At 36.3% G+C, this 24,147-nt stretch overlaps 1 protein-coding gene and 3 long non-coding RNA genes across 9 annotated transcripts in view; 1 reads left to right on the forward strand and 3 right to left on the reverse strand.

Moving 5' to 3' along the window:
* LOC133519756 (cAMP-specific 3',5'-cyclic phosphodiesterase) overlaps positions 1 to 24,147 on the reverse strand; it is a 588,515-nt gene that overhangs the window by 504,786 nt on the left and 59,582 nt on the right. The gene's annotated exons all lie outside the window — the stretch shown is intronic.
* On the forward strand, positions 10,179 to 18,165 carry LOC133519753 (uncharacterized). 2 transcript variants are annotated; one of them, XR_009799667.1, is made up of 4 exons: positions 10,179 to 11,126; positions 11,222 to 11,400; positions 13,757 to 16,227; positions 17,372 to 18,165. It is a non-coding gene; the product is annotated as an uncharacterized LOC133519753 (long non-coding RNA). The 2 variants fall into 2 exon arrangements; XR_009799666.1 differs by having other exon boundaries at positions 10,179 to 11,400.
* Positions 18,406 to 19,502, reverse strand: LOC133519754 (uncharacterized). The gene is made up of 2 exons (XR_009799668.1): positions 19,001 to 19,502; positions 18,406 to 18,543 (listed from the first exon to the last, which is right to left on the reverse strand). It is a non-coding gene; the product is annotated as an uncharacterized LOC133519754 (long non-coding RNA).
* On the reverse strand, positions 19,857 to 21,108 carry LOC133519755 (uncharacterized). The gene is made up of 2 exons (XR_009799669.1): positions 20,767 to 21,108; positions 19,857 to 20,510 (listed from the first exon to the last, which is right to left on the reverse strand). It is a non-coding gene; the product is annotated as an uncharacterized LOC133519755 (long non-coding RNA).

A 24,147-nucleotide genomic window follows, 5' to 3' on the forward strand; every position in this document is an offset into this window, starting at 1 on the left:
TAACGTAGTAGGTACATGCGCGTTGCTGACCTTTTAAAAACAAAAAAAACCAGTACAGACCTTTTTGAAGAACCTCATACTGTATTAGCCCCTCAAGAAAACTTCGGCAGGGAGTTTGTTTCACAGCCGGAGCGTCCGCGGGAGGAAATTTATCTTAAAGCGCACACTCACTTAACCTAAACCTTAGTAGGTTACCTATCTAAGAAATCCAAAATTTATCTAACATATATAACTTTTGTAACGTGCTTACGAGGACCCTGGGTACTTTAGGGAAGCTGAAAATCTAAGCAGGGCGCCTAGCCAAGGTGACAATTGCTTGCTCTACTACAACGAAACGCTTTGTACAGTCAACCAATTAGAATCCTAGGCCACTATAGAACCTTGTCGCTTTAACTACTAGATACTTGACACGCATCACTCAATAAGCACTGTCGTAGAAGTCATTATGGCATGGTTCTATAGTGGCCTAGGAATCAAATTGGTTGACTGTACATATCTGTCTATCGCTCTTACATATTAGTGCGACAGTGACAGTTGCGTTTCGTTTGCTACGGAGCGCAAACGATTGACATGTTTGCTACGATAGCATATTATTTATGAATTTCAAGTAGTAGGGATATGTTAAAATACCCATAACTGTTTACTCGCAGTGGATCGATCACTGGCAAATACTACCGTAAATATTATAACGTATTTAAACATCTACAAAAGTATATAAATGTGTACGTTTCAGCGTAAACAAGCAAATCCAGGACGTTTTGTTTTGTTTGTGGAGTCGGTAGTTTGAGCCACGAAGAAGTGGGAGCGTGTGATGGATTTAAGAATAGAATGTTGTGAATATGTGGATTTATGGGTAGTCGGCGGTCAGCTCACGGGTGCGACGCGAGACGAATGGTAAACATACGCTAATGGCGAGGGATTATCTAGCAAAATGAGCATAGGTACTAGGTAAGCTTTACATTATACTATACGTTAGGACAATTTTAGTCTATCTGTGGTGACAAAGACCAAAGCGACAAACAGAGACCACTAATTCCTACATAAATTCGCAGAACGGGACAATTTCCAGTGTTATGTGTCTACATATCAAATTGACCAAATTCAGTAATCCTGTGTATTAAAAAAGTCAAGCACAGGCGTCAACTGCAAATAGAGACTAAGTTAAACTTTGAAGTTCTTACGTTTAAAGCCTTTGGACACTATTGAAAAAAAATTATTCACCTTAAATATTTTATAAAATCTAACTTAATTAGTTCGTAGTAGCAAAGTGTTAAACATATCTTAAATTATCATCGATCAAAATAAAATAAAATCTTCCTGAGTTATGGATGTTTTCTATGTAGGTATATAAGTATATACATATATTATTATCTATATATATATATATATATATAAATGCACGTGTCCTTACTGACTCATCAACGCAGAGCCGAAACTACAAATGCTAGAGTTGAAATTTACACACTAGGTTGCATTTATAAAGTGTACAAGAGTTAGGAAATTCAAAAAGGGGATGAAAGTTTGTATGGGGTTCAAGTTTTATTTTAAGCTAAGAGCTTGATACTTTGTAGAAAGGTATTTTATTAAAATATAAGAAAACTGATTTCAGCGTTTTTGAACATTCATCTCCTAAAGTGGTGAAAAAGAAGTTGTAAGATTATACCTATGGAGATCAAATATTTTTTTGAGTGTGGGATTTGAAACTTTGTGCGTAGGTAGGCGTATTATTAAAACACAAGAAAAGTAATTACAGCGTTTTTAAAAATTCATCCCCTAAAGGGGTTAAAAAGGGGTTAAAAGTTTGAATCCATTGCTTTGAAACTTCTTATAAAGGCACAATAGGCGGTTATTCATAAAAGTTACTTCATCCTTTTTTGATAATTCAACTCCTAAGCAGGGTTAAAAAGGGGATGAAGGTTTGTATGGAGTTCAAGTTTTATTTTGAGCTAGGAACTTGAAACTTTGTAAAAAGGTATTTTATTAAAATAGAAGAAAACAGGCGGTGAAAAAGGGGTTGAAAGTTTGTATGGAGATCAAAAATTGTTTTGAGCGCGGGACTTGAAACTTTGTATAAAGGCATATTGTTAGAATCCAAGAAAAGTTATTTCAGCGTTTTTAAAATTCATACCCTAAAAGGGTTAAATAGAGGTTGACAGTTTGTATGGGGTTCAAAATTTAGTTGAACGTAGGAACTTGAAACTTCGTAAACCGATATTTGATTTGAAAAGAACAGCGTTTTTGAAAATTTACCCCCCAAGGGAGTGAAAAAGGGGTTGAAAGCTTGTATGGAGTTCAAACATTTTTTTGAGTTTGAGACTTGAAACTTTGTATATGGGCATATTATTAGAATAAAACAAAAATTGTTTCAGCGGGTTTAAAAATTATTCTCCGACAAGGGTTAAATAGGGGTTTGAATCCATTACAAATGCTTTAAAACTTCATAGAAAAACATAATGTAAGATTTAAAAAAATTGTTTTAACGTTCTTGATAAGGGGGTAAAAAGGGGACTGATACATATCATCTTTTTTGGAAATTCATTCCCTAAGTTAGTAAAAAAAGGGTTGTAAGTTTGCAACGGGAACGAAACTTTTTGTAAATAGTGATCTTGAAATGTCGTAAAAAGACACAATAATAGGAAACAAGAAAAGTTATTTTAACGTCTTTAGAAATTAATTACCCAAGGGAGTTAAAATGGTGTTGATTGAAAGTTTGTATTAATCCCCTAAATTGGTGAAAAAAGAGTTTAAAGGTTACATTCGATATGAATAGTGGACTTGAAAATCTTTAAGTGATTGAGGGAGATTTTAACAAGAACAATATTTTCACTTAGGGGCTTGAAACTTCATAGGTTGTGTTGTGTCAAACAAATCTCATGCGTTGTATAATTAGTAACAAGTGATTAACCGTCCCTACCTTTTGCTGCATAATGTTCTATGCTCATGTATATAACCAACAACATACAAATCCACGCGTACGAAGTCGCGGGCAACAGCTAGTTATACTGTATATATATATCGTCGTCTAGTACCCACAACACAAAGCCTTATTGAGCTTACTGTGGAACTGGGTCATGGAAAATTGTCCAATATTTATTGAAAATAATCCAAGCTTCAAAAAAAGATTTATAATAACGTAGATTTTTATAGAATTGTCATGAAAATTTTTCAGTCTTGTATTTACTTTTAATCAAAGAATTTAATTAAATGAAACTAAACTTGAAGATGAAATCCATAAAATAATATATTCGCAAAACATATACGTATAGCTAAACAAAAAGATAACTAAACAAAACAAGTGAAGCCCGTGAGAGTCTAATTAGTTCTAATAGCTATAATGCCTGAAAGGCTGGTTTAGCCGCTGGCACCAAATGTTGTAAGTGACGTGAGTTTTTCATTAACATACTCTATTTCTGCAAGCAATCTATTTAGCTGCACATAACCTATTTATTCAGCAACATGATGCACTCATCTATGCGCTACTACCCTGATATTGAAATTTATGTAGCTTGTAGTCTTATCTAAGAAAATGCAACGGAGCGACGCATTTATCCATTCCATTATAAGGGCAAGCTTTGTCAATGTTTCCAATATCTTTGTGCATGTTGCTGCACAAAATGCATTAAGTATGAATAAAAATATTTCACAGAACGTACTGATTTATAATGGGCTAAGTAATTAGACCTTATTTAAAAACTCGTTTAGTATTTTACATTCATAAACGAGTTAAAACTAATATGCAGATTGTATGACGCACGATAGTAAAAAAAAATATAAGGGAAGGGAGAACAGACGTCGAAATCGATGTTTAATTTATCTCATAATATACTCGTAATAGGTACCTACAGTGATAATAGTGATTCAGAATAAAACAGACAATACATATTCGCAATACCTGCCCATTGATTAGGTGTATTAATAATTAAAACACGAACATCTCATTTCTCATTTTTCTTTATGGAGCACTTGCTTTCTGCTGCCGTTTTTCTTTACAGACACTGTTTTCAATTTATGATAAGATAAAGAGATAAAGATAAAGATAGTTTATTATTCAAGTAGGCATATTACAATGCGTTTATGAACGTCAAATAAAGCTACACCGGCTCTAACCCTACACCTCTGATCCGAGAAGATTTAAATCCCCCTAATTTAGAGGAGGGTATCCCAATATGGACCGGCAAGAAACTCGGCGGGACACATCTTTTCAAAATATTACACCTTATAATTAACATACATTAAATAGGAAAAAAAATACAATTTAGATTAATATAGAAATCATGCAATTATATACAGTAGCTACTTTTCTTTATAGAAATTTGATAAAAATATATGTCATATCAAATCATACAAATACGTAGCTATCTTGAATCTATTACACTAATGGTGACAAACGCAAGCAGCATTAAAAGCAATCAATTTACCCACTAATTACTTCATCAAATATGCAATAAGCAAGAAGTTTCACAAATTACACAGGAGACGATATAATATGCTCTAAGTAGCTGTATGCAGGTAACACTGAAAGTGTTCAGAATGTGAAACTTTGACATCATAAAAAAGCATCATCCATTCAGTTGTCATTTTAGTGATTCTTGACATTTTGAATATTATGTTGTGAACCTTGTTAGAATTTCAACAAAAGTAAAAATAACATATTAATTTAATAGATTAACATATTATTAAAGGAGGAATGTTATGTGTTTTTTGTATAATATTTAAATGTATCAAATCCATTTTCTTGTTGTGATTTTAAATACTCGTTTTGGTCAGCCAACAACACAGTTATAACAGGCTTCATTTATAATGATTTTTCATTTCATTTTTTTTTTGTGATAAAGGAGGCAAACGAGCAGACAAATAGACCGATGGTAAGCGATTACCGTCGCCCATGGAGTTGGACACCGGCAAAATCAGAAAGGTTGTAAGAGCTTTGCCGGTCTGACTGCTTTTGAATAAATCAAACTAAATTGGAGTATATTAAAACCCCTTAATAAGACGCGGCATTCAGCGTAAAAGAAATTAAAAAGATAGAAAATGGCAAGTTACTACAAAGTAAAAGATAACATTATGAAATTGTGAAAGTTGGAACCCTGAAACTTTAGGTCAATATTTATACAAACGGAACCTAATCGTATTACGTAACCTTACCTAATTTAAAATGTTCATCGAAGCTTTGAACAAACGACTCCATAGACGAAGTGTCGAATACCGTTTTGATTAGATACACTACGGAAAGCAGTTGAGTTGCTATCTACTTGAGCACCACGCTGCTTGCAATAATCGTGCTAAGGCCGTGCTAAGTCAAAAGAGTTCATATATCTATGAAACAATTTGTACCTACACTTACAACATTAATTCAGGGTAGCAGGTCTCAAATTATTTTTTCAGTTTGGCTTAAGAGGCACTTTAATACTAAAATATGAAACTCCAACCCTACTTATAATTAATGGTTATTTATACTTTAGAGTATAATAATAATCTTCTTTTTGAAATGCTTTTAATCTTGTTTTGTGTTTACTCTTTCCTGTTTTGCGAAAACCACTTCGATATTACAAAAATGTTGATCGTTCTTATATTTTATTTATGGGGGATCAGCGTCGTGTACTGGCGTAACAGGTATCGGCCTTTCCAATAAAAAGGAATGTATTGGTAAGGAATTCTTCGCTGGCTCTACATTTGGTAGATATTGGACATTTATTGGATTACTCCTCAGATCACTCGGTAACGTAAGTTTGCGCTTTGCTGAGAACATTCGAATGGACATCAAGCCATATATGTAGATGATACAATGTTGTTAAATTGGAAAATCTTAACAGAGAGGCACTACAAACCGGGATGTTTTTTCATGTGATTGTAATCGCTTTATACGTGTATAGGGTTGGTCTGAAAAGTGTTAGCTGCTCCGGCTCTACTCGTCAAATTGCAATATTATTTATAACATTGTAAGGGATTTTTTAGTATTAATTGACGCGGTGTAAAATCATTTTTAGAAATGGGGTAATTTTTGACAATATTATTTTGTATTTCTACGTCTCGAAGCCTAACCAATAGTCGTGGCGATCAGTAACTCCATGTGTGCTATCAATGTGATAGTATTTATATTTGTTTAAATAATTATTATATTTTTAGGTGCTTCGCATCCGAAACGCTTTTTACATCTAAATTATTAAGATTCAGTTAATGTAATTAGGACTTTATGGGGGGCAACAGTTAGTATTTTCATAAAAAATAGTGATTTCTGATATTTAAAAAATAGCAGAAGTAACTAAATAATTAAGCCTGGGCAATTTAAGTTAGAGGATTTCATTGTCACCAGTACGTTTAATTGTCACCAAAATAACCGTTTTTTCTGAGTAATTTTTAACGTCATAAAATAACATTAAGTAAAAAAAAACTATAAGTACGCAATATTTAAAACACCAGGAGTGGCCTGTAACACGAGTAATAAATTTAACTGTAGGCTGTACTCCTCTAACTGACCAACATTTGTTCAGCGATTTTTGAAAATTATGAATTCTTTAGACTTCCTATTTTTCATACAAATTAAATATTACCTTCAATGTACGCTGTTATCAGTGTAATTGACGTTGATTATCACGCTTTAAACTTAACAAATTTCGCAATACATTGCGTCTTAGAATAAACTTTAAAGTGTTCTAAAAATCAAAAAAAAGTTATTTTTAAAAGTTGTTGAACAAATGTTGGTCAGTTTGAGGAGTACAGCCTACAGTTAAATTTTTTGCTCCTGTTACAATCTATACCTGGTATATTTCATGGCCATAATGAGCATTTAAATATTCGTCACAATGCGCATAGAAATAATTTTCGGACCAACACTCGTACATATTTTTAAGGATTAATTATCATCCGTTATCCATTTGTTTTCGAACATTTTTGTGTATAAAGCGAATACTTGCGTAGATAACATACTAAAAACATAAAACACATACACGTTATGTCAAATCATCTCACCAATAGTTTATTTAACAAGCTGTCTATTATAAAATATTTATAAGTACATATTTCAAGCAAACCTTACTTTTTCGATGAAACCCGCTTCATTATTTGTCCACGTCAAAGCTCAATGGGCCTTAAGCTGCAGAAAGGCCTGGGAGTTGCAGTCGGACTAGTTAGGCTAGATATTTTAGAGTTCGAGGCAAAGTCGTCTCTGACGTCGAATGAAGATCGATCGGCTAATCGGGAACGAAACGGAATGGGTGGGCAATGAAACGTAAGCTGTGGATTTCAGCGAATGAAAGCGTAGAGTGGCTTCTTGGTATTGTTTGTCAATAATAGCTAAGCAACAATATTTGCACTGTTATTAAATAAAAAGCAGATATAAAGTGCTTTTACTTTATGTTCGTTGGCCCTTTTCGATACAAAGGGGAAAAACCGTGTTACCGGCTACGCTCGTAGCGCATATCTCGCGCTAGCAGTGAATATGTTGACGGTATGACATTTTCAGTTAATACTCCCCACACTACACACTTAACATGAGATATCAAGTAAAATTGTATCGGAACTAATCAATCTATATATGCGTCTACCCGGCATAGAGATCACTTCCTGCTAACTTTGACATATGAGATTGAATGTCAAATGACATAACAGTCCGTTTGTTCATTAATAATAAGCTAGGATTGCATACGACTTGAATGTGGGCAAAATTTCCTTTTATTTGGAGTTGTGGGATAAAATTATTTATTCAAATATAGATACTGCAACATTATCCATTAACCAAACTAACCACCACGTACGTACGATGTACGTAAGAAATAGAAATAATGTTTCAGCAATACTCCTCATAATTAAATATAACACCTTGAAATATGACTATGTAAACGGATTATATTGCGTGTAATGAATTTAAAATACACCTTTACATCGTTCGTGCGGGTGACTAAAAAAATATATTCACCTCTGTCAAAATTACATTATGCAAAACTATGCATACAAAAATAATAAACGATAACTATAAGTTGTAAGGCTTGTTATGGTGATTATGTATACAAAATAGGGTCAGAAAGCTACTTATACTTATGTATACGTTACAAATATTTAAGTACCACTACTATACCAAAAAATATTGATGTCAAAACGTAAGTTTGAATTGGCATCTAGCAGTATAAGAATAAATGATGTTGTTTTATATTTTTCAGATCTACAGGTGATATAATTATTGGCAAGCGCTAAGGATCGGCGTCAGCATTGGTGCGAGGCCCCAATATCCCCAGTCCAAAAGCGAGAAGGCGAGACATCCAATTATATTTTATGTACATTTCGCTGGATTTACGTCGGCCTTGTGCGCAGCAGCGGGTAACTCATTACCATACCATAAAATTTGCGGACGTTTACGTTTCAACCGAGGGGATATTAGAATTTGATATACAAATATTCAATTTCACGACTTTCCATAGCTGGTGTGTTGATTTAACATAAATGACAAATTTAATTCAGTTACAATTTTGTACGGCATACCTGGAGATTGCTTCACATTCACTACATCTGCTTGTAAAGGCTCATTTTTTGCTTCAAAAACGGATCAGAAAGTTGCATTTTATCCACAAGAATGGCAAAGTAAATCGATGCAATATTTGCGGTACTTCCTCATGTTGTCTGGCAGTATTGACTCTTAAGTTATGATTTTGAATTGCAAATATTTGATCTGATTTGTAACGTTTTATAGTATTTTCCTCGCAATGGTGTGGTGAAAATATTTGTGTTTCACTCGGTAGCAAAGTTTATTTAACCCTCGCAACGTTCAAGATTCCACAAGCACGAGCCTAGCGTTACGAGGGGTTAAACAACAACTTTTTCCCCTACAAGTAAAACAACTTACTTGTACAACAAGAGAGCAAAGTTTGATATTTCTTCGAGTGCTTATTTTGAGTCCCGTGCAAGCGAAAGATTCTATAATTTAGAATATTGAGCGTAGTAAGGGACTCAAAATTTTTGACGTCAGCAGTGATAACATATTTGGAAGGTAAAAATACAACCTGGAAAAGTGTAATCCGTCTTCATCAATATTTTTCACTTATGTTTTCTTAAGATATTCTAACAATCAAGTTTAATTACCGCGATAAAACAAGCAAAAAAAAAAATTCAATAAAATAATACGGAAATAATGGAATAACGAACATCAATTGACAGTTCAATCGACAACTTTTTTTTGTAAAATAAACTTTGGAAGATACGGTCCGAATTGCGGATACTACTATTTAATTTGTCAACTATAGTAGAGATCGTTAAATGTAGAATTATTTACTTTTCGTAACAATTGGGTAAAATTTATAAGATCATTGTTTTGTTGTATAATAAAATACGTAAAATATGGTGTTTTTATTAAATTTTAAACTTTTATTTCATTAATTAATTATTCCGAACGAAGACTCGTCGGGTGTTTTGGATTTTTGGAACGATGCGGTCTGACTTATTTCATTATCTATTATAAACAGTCAATATACCGTTGAATTGCGTATGCACTTTTTTTGTCTCTTTCTTTTTGCTAATGACGTGAAAGGGACAAAGACAATAGAATCCAAATATTTCGAACTTGTATTAGGCCCCGCACTTTGAAATGATATTCAAATATAAAGGTCATTTGAATGTTATTTTGTGTCACTCGGTGAGCAAAATGCGATTTTTCTCACTGTTTTTAAGCAGCAAATGACCCTTGTTCGAGCTGCTGACATGAAAATAGTTATTTCTAGTCTAGAGGAATTCCTTTTTATGATTACTGTAACCTGTACTACTTGAATAACCAACCGACTCTGCTTGTCGGTTAGATAAAACCGACTATAGTCTATAAGAGTACAAGTTACACGATATTTTATGTTAATCATGTTTCCCTTAAAATTGTAACAGTTTTACGAAAATAACAAATATATACTTTCACAAATATGTATTGAAAAGTTTTTAAAATATATTGGTAACAAAAAATAAAAGTGCCCAAAGTTTTTACTTAGGTACTTTATTCTAGCCGTAGTAGGCAATATATGAATTTATTTTAACAGAGGGTTACCTCCATATTTAACTACGACCATCTACGAGTATATTATTCATAGCTACGTTTGTCACACTCTTAATAAGGATACATGTGTAATGTAACTAGGATATATTTAGGCTGGTTACGCCCTGATGCATTGTAAGGCTGAAGTATGAAAGCTATACGTCGATAGATATACGGCCCTATTCGAAAAATGCAATACGGAAAAGATATGAGATCGTTAAGTTCTGGTTTAGATATAGATAAGTTCTCAATTAGATATCGTTTGTATGTGGTATAATTGACAGAAGCTGCACGATTCGGATGACCAATGTCACTTTGACGTTAGAATATCTTTGAAAGATCTTAGTCAGTGTTGCCAGATGGGTTTTGCGTTCCGTTACGTGCACCTCTTAAAAATAGTACGCAAATTCAAGTTGAGTACGCAGTATAAAATTTACGGTGCGTTCCTAAATAATATTAATCGGAAAACCACCGAATTTTATCGCTACTATAAAAATGTTGAAAATAGAACTTCACATATTTCGATAAAATATTTCTTGTTTAAGGAGACTCAATTCAATGCAAATTTGCCAACGGTGGCGTTTCGAAATGTAATACCGTCGCGGCGTCTGTCATACTTCGGTCTACTTAAACACGCTGCACGCTGCTGCGACGCGTCAGGGCCTACCGCGAACCACGTTCGACGTGTTGCCTCTCTGTCGCACTTATAAATTCGTACGTAAGTATGACAGGGAGGCAACACGTCGAACGTGGTTCACGGTAGGCCCTCTGTTCTGTGATTGTTAGGCAAACACAAACATTTTTTTTTACAACGGACGCCCACGAGTATTCCTCTGCGTTGAAGTCATTGTTGAAGTTTGAAAACTCATAAAGTTTTGTTTTGTGAGTGAAACCGTGAATAATACTAAATAAAAATGTGTGACAGTGATCACAGTGATGAAAATATGTTGCCCACTACTCCTCAGGAAATATTAAAGCCTTTTCCGTTTATGTTGTTCCGTTGTTTGCTATTTTGACAACTTGAAAAGTTTTATCGGCAGTTTGCGTGTTATTACTGTGAAGTGTTTGGCCAAACCGCCGCTACCACTTTTGAAAGGATGCCACCCAAAAATCCAAAAATGTAAGTTACACAAAACAAAAAGAATTTATTTGCAGAAAAATATAGCTATTTGCCAGTTCCTTTGATCGTTAACTTATGTGACTGTTTTTTTTCAGTCGCTCGAACGCAGCACAAATTAGACTGCTCGTTGAATACATGTCACAGCACACCCGGTTCGCCAACCGGGAATTTGACGGGCCTCTAAGGACCCCAGAGGTACGAGGCGCAATGGGAGGCCCTTGCACAGGCCTTAAGGGAGCACGGGCCCAATAAGTCAGTGCAGGCATGGAAAGTGGTAAGTAAATATGCTTCCCATAGTTAAGATTTCCATCACTTAGTCCGCATAGAAGTCTTCCTAAACAAGACACTTTTTTATAATTATATAATATTGAATGAAATTACAGTGCAATCTGTGCATAGTAATAAAATGAAGTATAATAACTAATAAAATTAACATCTTAATGATTACTGAGGTCATGATAATGCAGGTCAAAGAGTCAGTTGCTTATTATAATGTTTTCTAAAAAAGGTATTTAATATGTATAGTTTTGCTGTAGTGACCCACTAGGCTAAACCGGTCGTCGAACATTTGATTTGATTTTAATTTCTTAATAATATTTATGAAGTGAGTAATCTAAGCTTTCTTATTTCTCTTTGCTTAAACTAAGACCATGAAGAGTTTATTGTGTCTTGTTTATTGTATCTGTTGAGTTAATGTCAGGCTAAGTAGTTTCTAAAAGTACTTTGCGATACAAGTGCAAAAAGTAGGAAATTACCTTTTTGCATGTATATTGTACATACAACGTCTTACAGTACATATGGCACTTTTCAATATATGCATGTATAGTGCTAGTTACTGCACTAGGGCGGTAAAGTAGCACAATATGTATTGCAATAGTACATTACGATACAAGTGCGAAAAATAGTTAATTTATTTATTTAATTAAACCTTTGGGAAACAAACAGGCAAAAACAACACACATAGTTAATCAGATTACACATCCACAAGCCAAACAGTTTCCACTAATGAGTAATAACAATTATGTTGCTCAGAAATTAACATTAATATCAAAACATGCAAAACTCAAATAACTCAAACTGTTGAAAACAATATTAACAAATTGGCAAGTATGCTGAAATATAGTAACTAATCAATATTATTATTAGCTGTACATTTTATTACAGAAACAAACTGTTGTAATGATAAATGGAATATATCAATATCAGAAAAAATTTCATTATAAGTTCTACACGCTCTAGCTAAGAACTTATTTCTTGCATATGTAGTACGACCAAAGTTAATTGCAAATAGGTTTGTGGAGCGAGTTCGCCGATCAGGACATCGAATTGAAATTTTAGACAAAAGATTGGGAGAATCAATAAGGCCATGTATGATTTTGAACAAAAATATCTGATCTCGAATTTCTCTACGGGGTTGAAGAGAGAAATTGTCAGGGTAAAAAGATTTAAATTTATATTAAATTTCATTGTTCTGATAAATTTGTTCTGAATTTTTTGAATTGTGTTAATGTGAACATTGAAATGAGGATTCCAGACTGTAGTAGCGTATTCTAAGTTGGACCTAACAAATGCGTTAAAGAGAAGTTGCAGAGTCTTAGGGTTTGTAAAATCCCTGCTTTGTCGGAAAATGAATCCCAACATTCTGTATGCTTTTGCTGAAATTTTGTCAATATGTGAAATAAATTGTAGTTCGCTATCAAGATTTAACCCCAGGTCCTTCACTTCAGACAAAACCCTTAAATTTTTGTTGTTTAATGAATAATTATACTCTATCTTATTGCGTTTTCTTGTAAATGTAATGGCACAGCATTTTTCGACATTCAAGTACAGTTCATTCATAGAACAATATAAACTCAGTCTATCAAGATCAGCTTGAAGTTTCATACAATCATCACTTGATTTAATAATGGTGTATATTTTGCAAGGGCTTGGGACAACAAACATCTTACGGTAAAAACGAAAATGCTTATTTACCAAGCGTGTGTCCTAAGCACTCTTCTGTATGGAGCGGAATCCTGGACAACTTACGCAAAACAAGAACGCCGGCTGAACTCCTTTCATATGCGCTGTCTGCGGAGCATACTTGGCTTCACATGGAAGGATCGCGTGACAAATGAGTCTGTTCTAAGCGAGGCACAGCTCCATAGTATCACAGCCATACTAAAGAAGAGACGACTGAGGTGGCTTGGGCATGTGTATCGAATGGAACGGACTCGTTTGCCACGTCAAATCCTGCTAGGGGAGGTTGCAGACGCAAAAAGACTGGTCGGGCGGCCAATGCTGCGCTTCAAAGATTGCGTCAAGCGTGATATGGTTACTTTTAATATCACATGTAACCAATGGCAAAAACTGGCCGAAGACCGACCCGTATGGCGTCGTGCTATTCACGATGGTCAAGCCACACACGACGATGCCTGGTTTACCTCTTTAAGAGAGAAACGTATGAGGCGCCACGAGCAGGCCTCCAACCCTCGCCCACCTGGGCAAGCATACACCTGCCGCGTGTGTGGACGTGGGATCCTCTCTCGCATAGGGCTATACAGCCACGAACGCAAGTGTCGTTACCAGGATGCTGCTTAAAACATCTCACGCAGATGAAAAGGCCTGTTATTATTATTATTATATTTTAGTATCGGCATATAATAACAAGTCAGAAAATTTGAAACGAGTGGCGATAAATTAAAACACGACTGAAGGGAGTGTTTTAAATTGACACGAGTTGCGAATTACCTATTCGCACATGTATCGTACAACGTTTTACAGTACATAAGGTACCCTTTAAATGTTTGACACAGTAACGTAATATGGTAATTTTCGCACTAGTGCGGTAAAGTAGTACCATATGTACAGTCAGCGTCAAATACTTCGTAGTACACCATACTAAATATATGGTGTACCGAACTATTTGGCTACTTTGGTTGCTACAAAGTATTTGACGCTGACTGTACTGTAAAAGCTGTTTTAATACTATTAATAAGTATAGTTAGTGTATTAATTTTGCCATAATCGCATGCAGTTATGACTATGGGTATAAATATTGTTGAATTTATATAGCCGAGTCCACACAGAGCGACCGAGGAGGCGCGTGCGTTTTCCTTGCCCGAGCGCACGTCTACACTGGCCAGTTTGTGCGTGAGAATATTGCCTCACGCATATGCTCGCTCTGTGTGGACCCGGCTAATCATGTATAAATGACAACAGATTTTATTCTCTAGGTGGGCACCTGCTCCCCGCTGGTGCCCACCCTTGCAGAAGCTAGCATTTTCAGATATATTTACTTTTTAAGTTTTTGGTTTGGTTTAACCGGAATTATTTTTACCCGAGTATGAGAATGGGAAGGGTTATGATTTTAGCAGTCTACGTATGGATGCCGTATATATGCCGGTATGTTTTTGTTGTGTATAAATTACTAATCAATTTTGGTGAATGAGGTGTTTATAGGTTCATTTTTATGGGGTGACATAGACTACATAATAATATTTAACTGACTTTGGACAAGGAAGAGGTGCTATAGTTAAGAAAAAAATCATAGTCGGGTAAAAGTTTTTACAATCTTTTGCTTGTTTTCATTCTTATAACAAATATTTTAAACTTGCATGTGCTCATTGCCTCAGATTGACGACTACGTTGAGTTTTCGGGTGCTGGGAACAGTGTGGCTGGCAGCACGTTTTCTGCCACTGCTGAAAATCTCGTTGTTGTTCCAACAACCGCCACCGTTACTGCGGCCTTGCTCAGCGAACAACCCCACTTCTCCACCTCTCATTTGTCCTCGTCTCCCTCTCCTTCTGCCAGCCCTATACGCTCCACGCATTCAGTACTGCCCACAAGTCCTGGACTACCCGAACGTCCCTCTCTTGCCGCCCTTTCCGCCCGCTATGCCCGTCCCGCCCTTCTCGCTCGTTCCGCAATAACCGCCCAACCCGCACGTCTTGTCCTGCCTGCACGTCAAGTACACAGCTCTGTGTACGTGGATCCGCGCCCTGCACGCGTATCCACGTACACAGAGCTGTGTACTTGCCCCGCAACCGCACGACGGAACCGGCACCTTCGACAGCACAATTTAATCATCTGCAGCATGAGCATGATAATATTTTAAGAGTAATTAATTAATTTATGAACTAATAATTCTGTTTTAAGATCAGGTTGAGTACGAGAAACATTGTTTATTTAACTTGGGACAAGAAAAACAGTAACTTGGCAGTAAGAATGCATACATAAAGCCTGTAAGCTCCATACTTGACGTACCATTCCCTACAAGTGTTTCTCTTGCCTCCATATTTCGCTTACCCCATCTGACCTTATTTGTATTGATAAAACATACAAATAATAAATATATATATACGCGAGCAATCGCAAAATCTACATTTCGGGATTTCTCGTATCGTACAGTGCCGTTTAAATAAAATAACACCACCAACTACCCATAAGAGGGTTATTATGAAACTTATAATTAACATGCATTTTATTGAAAGGCTGGAATTTTATTTATCTTGAAATCTTGACCATGGTCATATGTTTGACTGGACGGTACACGGCAATGTTATTATTACTAATATATTTCATAACACTAGACTTATTCAATCCTAAGTAACCTATTAGCTTCTCATTCGTGTGCGGTATATATCAGCGTTTGGTAGTATCATAATAGTCAAATCTGGTGTTGGTTGTTGTTAATAGTTAAATGTTCATAAAATTTGACAACTTATTATAGTTATATTTTGTGTGAGTCAGTTATCATAACAGAAATAAGATATAAAGCTGTTAATACCGTAAATTGTGTATGGATATGTTTGACTCAAATTCTGTATTCCCACAATAAGTAGGTATACGGGGAGCCCGTAAGAAATCAGTGGTATATGAAGGCTTTCTTGTGCAACTTTAGTATGAGCTGGAACAAGTAAATGTAGTTATGTAGAACAGATAATCTCCATTGTGGTAGATGGCGCTATTTATTATGTGCTCTGTGATACCACTTAGTTTAAACTTGCTATAACATATTTTATGTTGACAGGATATCCTGAACGAACTGAAATTTTTTAATGAGGCGCAGAAACAAAAATGGAGTGTTTTGAAGGAGGGGCACGACTTGTTGGCGAATCGGTAAGACTTTTAATACTGATATCAAAGAAAATTTGAAACAGGTGGATTCTCAAAGAAACCTTTGTAGCCACAGTAAATTTACTGCAATTTTTCGACACATGATTAAAACTTTTAGAACGTCATTTGACTTTGATCCTTATCCGTACACTGATATGTGTATAATTTGTTAAATATCAAAAAGTGGCGCCATCTAATAGATCAAAGGCCCGGGCCGGGTTATGCCCGGTAATATGGCGCCCCTTTCTGATATTTAACAAATTTGACACATCAGTAAAAGAATAAGGATCAAAGTCAAATGGCGTTCTAAAAGTTTTAATCGTGTGCCTAAAGATGGCAGTAAATCTGCTGTAGCTACAAAATTTTCATTGACAATCCACCTCTATTTCAAATTTTCTTTGCTCATATCAACTAACAAATAAACGTATTATTTATTGTTTAAGTAGTATGTACTAGTAATAACACGCGAACGAATGAACAAGCACTCCTACCCTGAGGTTGAACTACCTGACTAATTATAGGTTCATCCTCTGACCTTTCCAAGGAGCAAGATCTTATTTTCGTGTATGAGAGCCTTTGGAATACAATATTATTAACGCCCGAATGAGTGCTACCGCGTTTAATTTCGCCACTAGGGGTGCTAGTGTAGACGGAGGTCTTTCGAAATGTCAAATGCATAGCTTTTTTATCGTGAATTTCTACTCCTCATTCATAATTGTGGTAAATCTTATTTCATCTTTGATTAGTTAGTCACCAAACAAAAGTAACTCAAATAGCCGGGTCCACACAGAGCGAGCATACGCGCCAGGCAACTTCCTCACGCACAAAACGGCCAGTGTAGACGTGCCTCGGACGAGGCGGAGCGCGCGTTTTCCTCGCCCTAGTGCGCCGCCTCGGCCGAGGCACGTCTACACTGGCTGGGATTACCATCGAATCGTCTAATGTCGGTTTTGTTCCTTTGGGTTTGTTGTACCTAGTGACATGTTTTTTAAACGATTGCAACGCCATCTGCGAGTTGCTCGAGAGACTCAACTTACACACATATATGGATGTGGCTTCAAAAGTAATCACCGTTAATATCTCGTACCTTGAATAAAGGACCCACTTCTTAATTATTATTATAAATTATATTTTGGTATTGTTCCAGTATTAACACATTGGAGGACACCGAGATTATTGAGAACTTGGAAAACACAGTTATAATGGAAGAGGAAGACGTCTGAGCTAAGCGCTGTCCTCGCACCCTCCGTCTAGTTTACGTTTGCGGCCATATCAAAAATACACACCGTATGTTTATTAGGGTTCCGTACCAAAAAGGTACAAAAGGAACCCTTATGGTGCTATTGCTAAATATCTCGAGAAGTACTTAAGCTATCGATGTGAAATTTGGAATAGTAATGAATAACGCTGACCCAAACATATTGGATGTGTATTTATTTTATTTTATTTGTAAGTATTAATAATGGAAAATTCCCAATATGAAGAGGGGGTAAAATTGCAAAGTCTAGTTAAATAGGTCAAGTGGGGTATCATTTGAAAGAGCTCAAATTGAAAATTACAAAACAATTTTTTATTTTCATTGTGAAAAAAAAATTTACGTATGAAGGAAAATGTGAAAATAATACCATCCCCCCCCCCCCTCTCTCATCTCCGAAGTTTAAGAATAAAAATTGATTTTTTTACATTGGTCAAGTCTTTCATGAGAAAATTTGAAGTTTGTACGGAACCCTCGGTGTGCGAGGTAAACGAACTCGCACTTGACCGGTTATTCTTATTGCCCATAAGGCCCGTCCTTAGATATATGTCAATGATTACGGTGATCTCGAAAATGGCTCAAATGATTTCAATTAAATTTGCTATATGGGGGTTTTCGGGGCGTTTTTGAGTTTTTACCTATTTGTTTTCCGAGCAAAAGGAATTAAAGTTTACTGATTTTGAAAACTGTGTTTTATTAGTAAAATAATGTTCTGATTACATTTCTTGAAAGAAAATACATACTTATTTAGTATATTACTACATAGAGCGGGAAAAAGGGATTTGGTTCATACACATTTTATAATATGGTTAACTCTTTCCCATTTTTCCTGTAGCCATAACAAAGTTAAGGGAATCTAAAGCATTGCGCATTTTTCTACGTTTTGTATATTAGGTAGGTATTTGTATCAGAATAAAACATAGTAATAAGCAAAATATGTATTTATTAGACGCGCACGCTTTTCCTGCGCCACTCTTAATAGTAGTCCGTTTTGCGCATGACGATGAGGAAGTTCTTGAGGAGCGTCTTCATCAATATCTCCTACGATTTCCTCGGGAACATTTCTGCAAGAAAAAGGAGAACATCGGTAAGAATATTAGAATTTAAAGAAGAAATCTAATCATCACTATAAAGAGTAAAAATGTGAAACTTTCTTCATCAATCGCTGAACAATGAAATTTATTCCATTTGCCCTTATCTTCATTTAATAGGGAATATTACGCGAAACTCTGCGTAGGGGTCACAACTACCACAATCCATCACAATCTGAGGGCCTCCGCTAGCTGACGCGGATTATCCGAACGGACGCCCCGTCTAATAACAAATTGTATGAATAGCGCTAAGTGGCGCGGGCGCGTGCGACGGAATTGGCCTGGGAGCAGGACCCGCGAGCGTGCGCACGCGGCGGGCGTCCGCGTCAGCTAGCGGAGGCCCTGAGGGTCTACCGCGAAACAAGAAAATTTCGTTACTTATCTAACCTCTCTATCACTGATGAGAATCTGCAATGTTAAGCTCACTTACCTATAATGTTGCATTATGTTGTATACTACGCAACATGCATTTATTATTGACGATGCCTTCGTCGGGCTGTAGTGTAAGACGCGGTCGTGGCCCAGGCACCGGAATACGTTTTTGAGGTACCCATTGGTACGCTTGATCGTGTTGCGCACGCGACAGTGCCAGACCGTGTACCTACCTTGCTTCTGGGCTTCCCGGGGCAGGATTCAGCACTGGCGTCATGAGCCATGGCTCAAGAGCATACCCCGAGTCACCTGAAATTATTATTTTTTGGTTACATAATACTTAATCATCTGAACAACTAACGAAACTTCCCCCTTGCTTATGCCTTTTTAGGGTTCCGTAGCCAAATGGCATAAAACGGAACCCTTATAGTTTCGCCATGTCCGTCTGTCTGTCTGTCTGTTTCTGTCCGAGGCTTTGCTCCGTGGTCGTTAGTGTTAGAAAGCTGAAATTTGGCATGGATATATAAATCAATAAAGCCGACAAAGTCGTACAATAAAATCTAAAATTTTAATTTTTTTTATGGTACCTCCCCTACACGTAAAGTGGGGGTGAATTTTTTTTTTCGCTTCAACCCTAAAGTGTGGGGTATCGTTGGAAAGGTCTTTCAAAACTAATAGGGGTTTTCAAGAAACATTTTTTGATAAAGTGAATATATTCGGAGATAATCGCTCCGAAAGAAAAAAAAAATGTGTCCCCCCCCCTCTAACTTTTGAACCATAGGTCCAAAAAATATGAAAAAAATCGTGGAAGTAGAGCTTAAGAAAGACATTAAATGAAAACTATAGCGGACATGATCAGTTTAGCTGTTTTTGAGTTATCGCAAAAAGTTTTCCCTTCATAGTAAAAAGACTTCTTTAATTAGGTACTGATTATGCAAATTTGCCTATTTGTTTAACTCGGGTGAAAGGTACCATTTACTACACTTTAAGCTCCAGTTTAGCTTATTGTGACGGAAGAGTAACTACGGAACCCTACACTGAGCGTGGCCCGACATGCTCTTGGCCGGTTATTTACATTATGATAGGTATATTAACTTAGTCATGAACTATTTATTCTGTGGTCGTGATCTTAGTACATTTACTAACATGCACTTGCCCCATTCCAATAACCCGGGGTTAACCGGTTAAACCGTTAACCCAATGTGAAATTGTACTGGTAACATGGTAACTCCAGGGTTAACCAGTTAACCCCGAGTTAGTGAAATGGTGCAAGTGGTGCTAAGGGATTTAGAAACAGCGCGCCAAGCGGGATGTTTTGGAAACTCAAAATTCCATACAAAATGACAGTTAACGCAAACGCGTACGTCACGTCTCCCCATCGAATAAATTTACACTAGGTACAGATACACAATTTTCTGCTTACCCAGAAGGAAATACTCCCCAATGTGGCCATTGTACAATCTTCTTAATTCATCCTAAATGGACGAATTGTTAAATATGAAAGAGTCGTGCACACGGCCAGGAAACCTCGTGTTTACTGCCAAGATCTTACAGTTGACATCTGCAATCTGAAGATATAAGGTTATTTATATTCTTATTTGAGAATTGGTGACAACCAAGTAGTAACATATAAGTTATTATTTTAATGAATTATTATAATCAATCTAGATTAGGTACATCATTATCTTAGTCGATTTGTGTTAGATTGTCCCATAGTATTTATATTTCTTTATTTAATTATAATATACATACATTGTGGTCAGTGATGAGGATTTTATGATTAATATAAAAAAATCATTATTTGTAACTAAAATTGAAACTTACTAGCTGTACATTAAGAGCGTGAACGCCTTTCCGATTCAGATATTGCACTCCGTGTGGCACAGGTGGGAAATATTTTCACTTGAGTGCAGTCTACTACACCCAAGATATTTGGCAGACCATATGCATCCTCAAATCCTGAGGCAACTGATCGTCGGGACCGATCAGTTCCAGGAAAAACTATTATCCATTGGTCTTTAAGTCTGTAAAAAGGAGCATATTTTAGATGGCACGTTTTAGAACTTAACCTTAGTCAAACCTAGCTAGTATTGCAATTCCAGATTATGTATCCAATGTAACTAACTACCTGAACATAACTATCAAACAATACCTATCTCATTACACAACACATCAACACTGATGCTTATTCAAAAAAGTAAAAACTACTAAGATAGCCCTAGTATACTCTCACAGTTTTTGATGCCTAGTAGTTCAGTGGTCCAATAAACATACCTTCTGTTCACAGCATCTACAAATTGTTCGAGATACTGTGGCTTACAGTCGTCTGACCAATAGATAAACCATGATCCTGACCAGTCCCGTGTTGATAATTGCCATCAGCCAGCAGATGTAATGCTGTTAGAATCTTATTTAAGTAGTTGTACACAGCTTAATTATTTAAGTAAATTTTTTCGCTTAAGAAATATTTAAATTTTAAGGTATAATGTAGCACCTCTGTTATGTTATAAACAACAATTTCACCCAAATATTTGTATCAGCTAATTTTGTGTGATTGTGCGGTATCTTAACATACAAACTTTTGGTACTATATGAGCAACACTGCAATATTATAGCTTTACCTTAAGGTGAGATGGCAATCCATCACCCTTGTGAGGCTGGAGGTCGGCGTTGAGTTCTTCACAAATATATAACACTAACTCCTTTCGTACTCTGTATATATGACGGAACTCTTCGTCCGGCATATCAAAGGGGTTTGCAGCGTCCCTCAAAGATCGTCGCTGAATCCTTCTTCTTTCTTTTTCCTCTGCAGCAGTTGCGAGCTGGAAGAAAAAAAATCTCGACATCCCTGCAAAGAAAATATTGACAATATTATATGCAGCGGAACTTTTTTTTTTTTTGCTACGTCGGTGGCAAACAAGCATACGGCCCGCCTGATGGTAAGCAGTCTCCGTAGCCTATGTACACCTGCAACTCCAGAGGAGTTACACTACTAACTAACTAACTAACACTCAATAACTAACACTCAATAAAATCATAGAAAAACGGATACTTACTGATAATTTATACCTTAACATAGGTTTTTTCATGAGCTTTGCATCCACGACAACGCTTGTCGTGACCTAAGAAGCACGTAGATAAAATTAACTATATTGAACTGCCAAAATGGGATAATGTGTCAAATTATCCGACGACCATGTTATGCAAATTGTCGATTGTCATCTATCGCTGTCAAATGTGGATAACTCCTATTATCGTCTGCAACCGTAGTGTGAACGATAAAATCGAAGAAAACTGTCATTTTAACAACAAGATTGTCACCATATCGCGTGATAACTAAGACCATGCTAAGCCCGCAGCGTAATAAGAGTGTAGTACCAAGTACAATTCTTTCGATACATACTTTTTGCAGCTAACTGTACCTATGTTCAATTCAACTTCATGTAAGGTCAGCATGGGAAAGTGTGGCACACAGCCCATTCAGGTATGTGAGGCTGACATTGGGGTCTGTTTATACATTGATTAGTGTTTATTGCGAGTTCATACATTAGCTACTTGCATTAAATGGCAAATGTATGAACCTGCAAATAAATAATAAATAAATAAAATAAAATAGCCTTTTATTTCTTGCGAAATTTTAACATTTTAACATTGTTGTTTAGAGTTAAGTTAAAATAATTTTAGAACCAACATCAAAAAACTATAAGCAAACTTAATTACTTATAGCTTCCCAATGGCAGCTCTAAAACTATTTCAAAATGAATTTTAATATGTAGCAAGAACCCCGTCTTCACAGGTGAAGGCCTCCTCCAGAGTTTTCCACTCATCTCTATCTTGAGCTATTCGCATCCAGTTTTGACCAGCTATATTTTTTATTTCGTCTTCCCATCTAGTAACAGGTTTTCCTATACCCCGTTTCCCTAGTGGCCCTTTCCATGACGTAACATTTTTGGTCCAACGCTGGTCCGTTATTGCCTGCAAATAAGACTAACCAATTACCCTCAACACAAGCCTTATTGAGCTTACTGTGGGACTTAGTCAATTTGTGTAATAATGTCCTATAATATTTATTTATTATATCACGATTGTATAATAGTTATTTACGATACATTAGTGGCGATAAATTGAAACACGACCGAAGGGAGTCTTTTAAATCGACAAGAGTTGCGAATTACCTATTCGCACATGTGTCGTACAACGTTTTACAGTACATATGACCCTTTAAATTTTCGACATACTTAGTTACATAATGTGCTAATTTACACACTAGTGCGTAACACTATAGTAGCACCGTATGTACTGTAATAGTACATTACGATACTAGTGCGAAAATAGGAAATTCGAAACGAGTGGCGATAAATTAAAACACGACCGAAGGGAGTGTTTTAAATCGGCACGAGTTGCGAATTACCTATTTGCACATGTATCGTACAACGTTTTACAGTACATATGGGCCTTTAAATGTTCGACACAGTAACGTAATACGCTAATTTTCGCACTAGTGCGGTAAAGTAGCACCATATGTACTGTACATAGTTATTTGTGCAACAAGACAGGAAAGTTGGTTTTTCTTGCGAGTGTTGATTTTGAGTAAGCGAAAGATTCTATAATTGCATCACGAAGCGAGTGATTCTAAGTTAGAATCTTGAGCGTAGCGAGGGAGTTAAAAACACGAGATGTAAAATAACTGCTCTCGTGTGACACGCAACTTTTCACCTCAGTAGTGAGTTCATTATTAAAGGTTAATAAAATTAAACATCAAGTAAAGTTAACCACATTTATTTACATTCATGAATGAAAGGCATCATCATTATGACGAAAGCTTGTCTCACTCACTGGAGTGAGGAAAGTCGCATTTAAATTTCGGTGACAATATTTTTACGAAAGGGTGTAGCATCGGCGGTCGATACTGGAGCTGGGATTTTACGCGGTAGGCCGTACGGCGGTGCACGGTGTGGCGTTATTGTGGCGGAAATGTTTATTTACATCGGTTTCGATTGTGCATTGTAAAAGTGCGCGACTCGCTGCTGTAAAGATAGTGTTATCGGATCGTTCGCTCTTGGTGTTCTCTGTGTACATGCCCGTCGATTCTGCGGAGACTCTTACCGAATTTACGGAATGCCTAGGGGAAATGGCGGCAATAGTGGAGGAGTGCCAGGTAGACTGCGTCTTCATATTAGGGGATTTCAACGCTCACCCGGGCAG

The sequence above is a fragment of the Cydia pomonella genome, chromosome 7 (assembly GCF_033807575.1).
Source record: "Cydia pomonella isolate Wapato2018A chromosome 7, ilCydPomo1, whole genome shotgun sequence".
Lineage (NCBI taxonomy): Eukaryota > Metazoa > Arthropoda > Insecta > Lepidoptera > Tortricidae > Cydia > Cydia pomonella.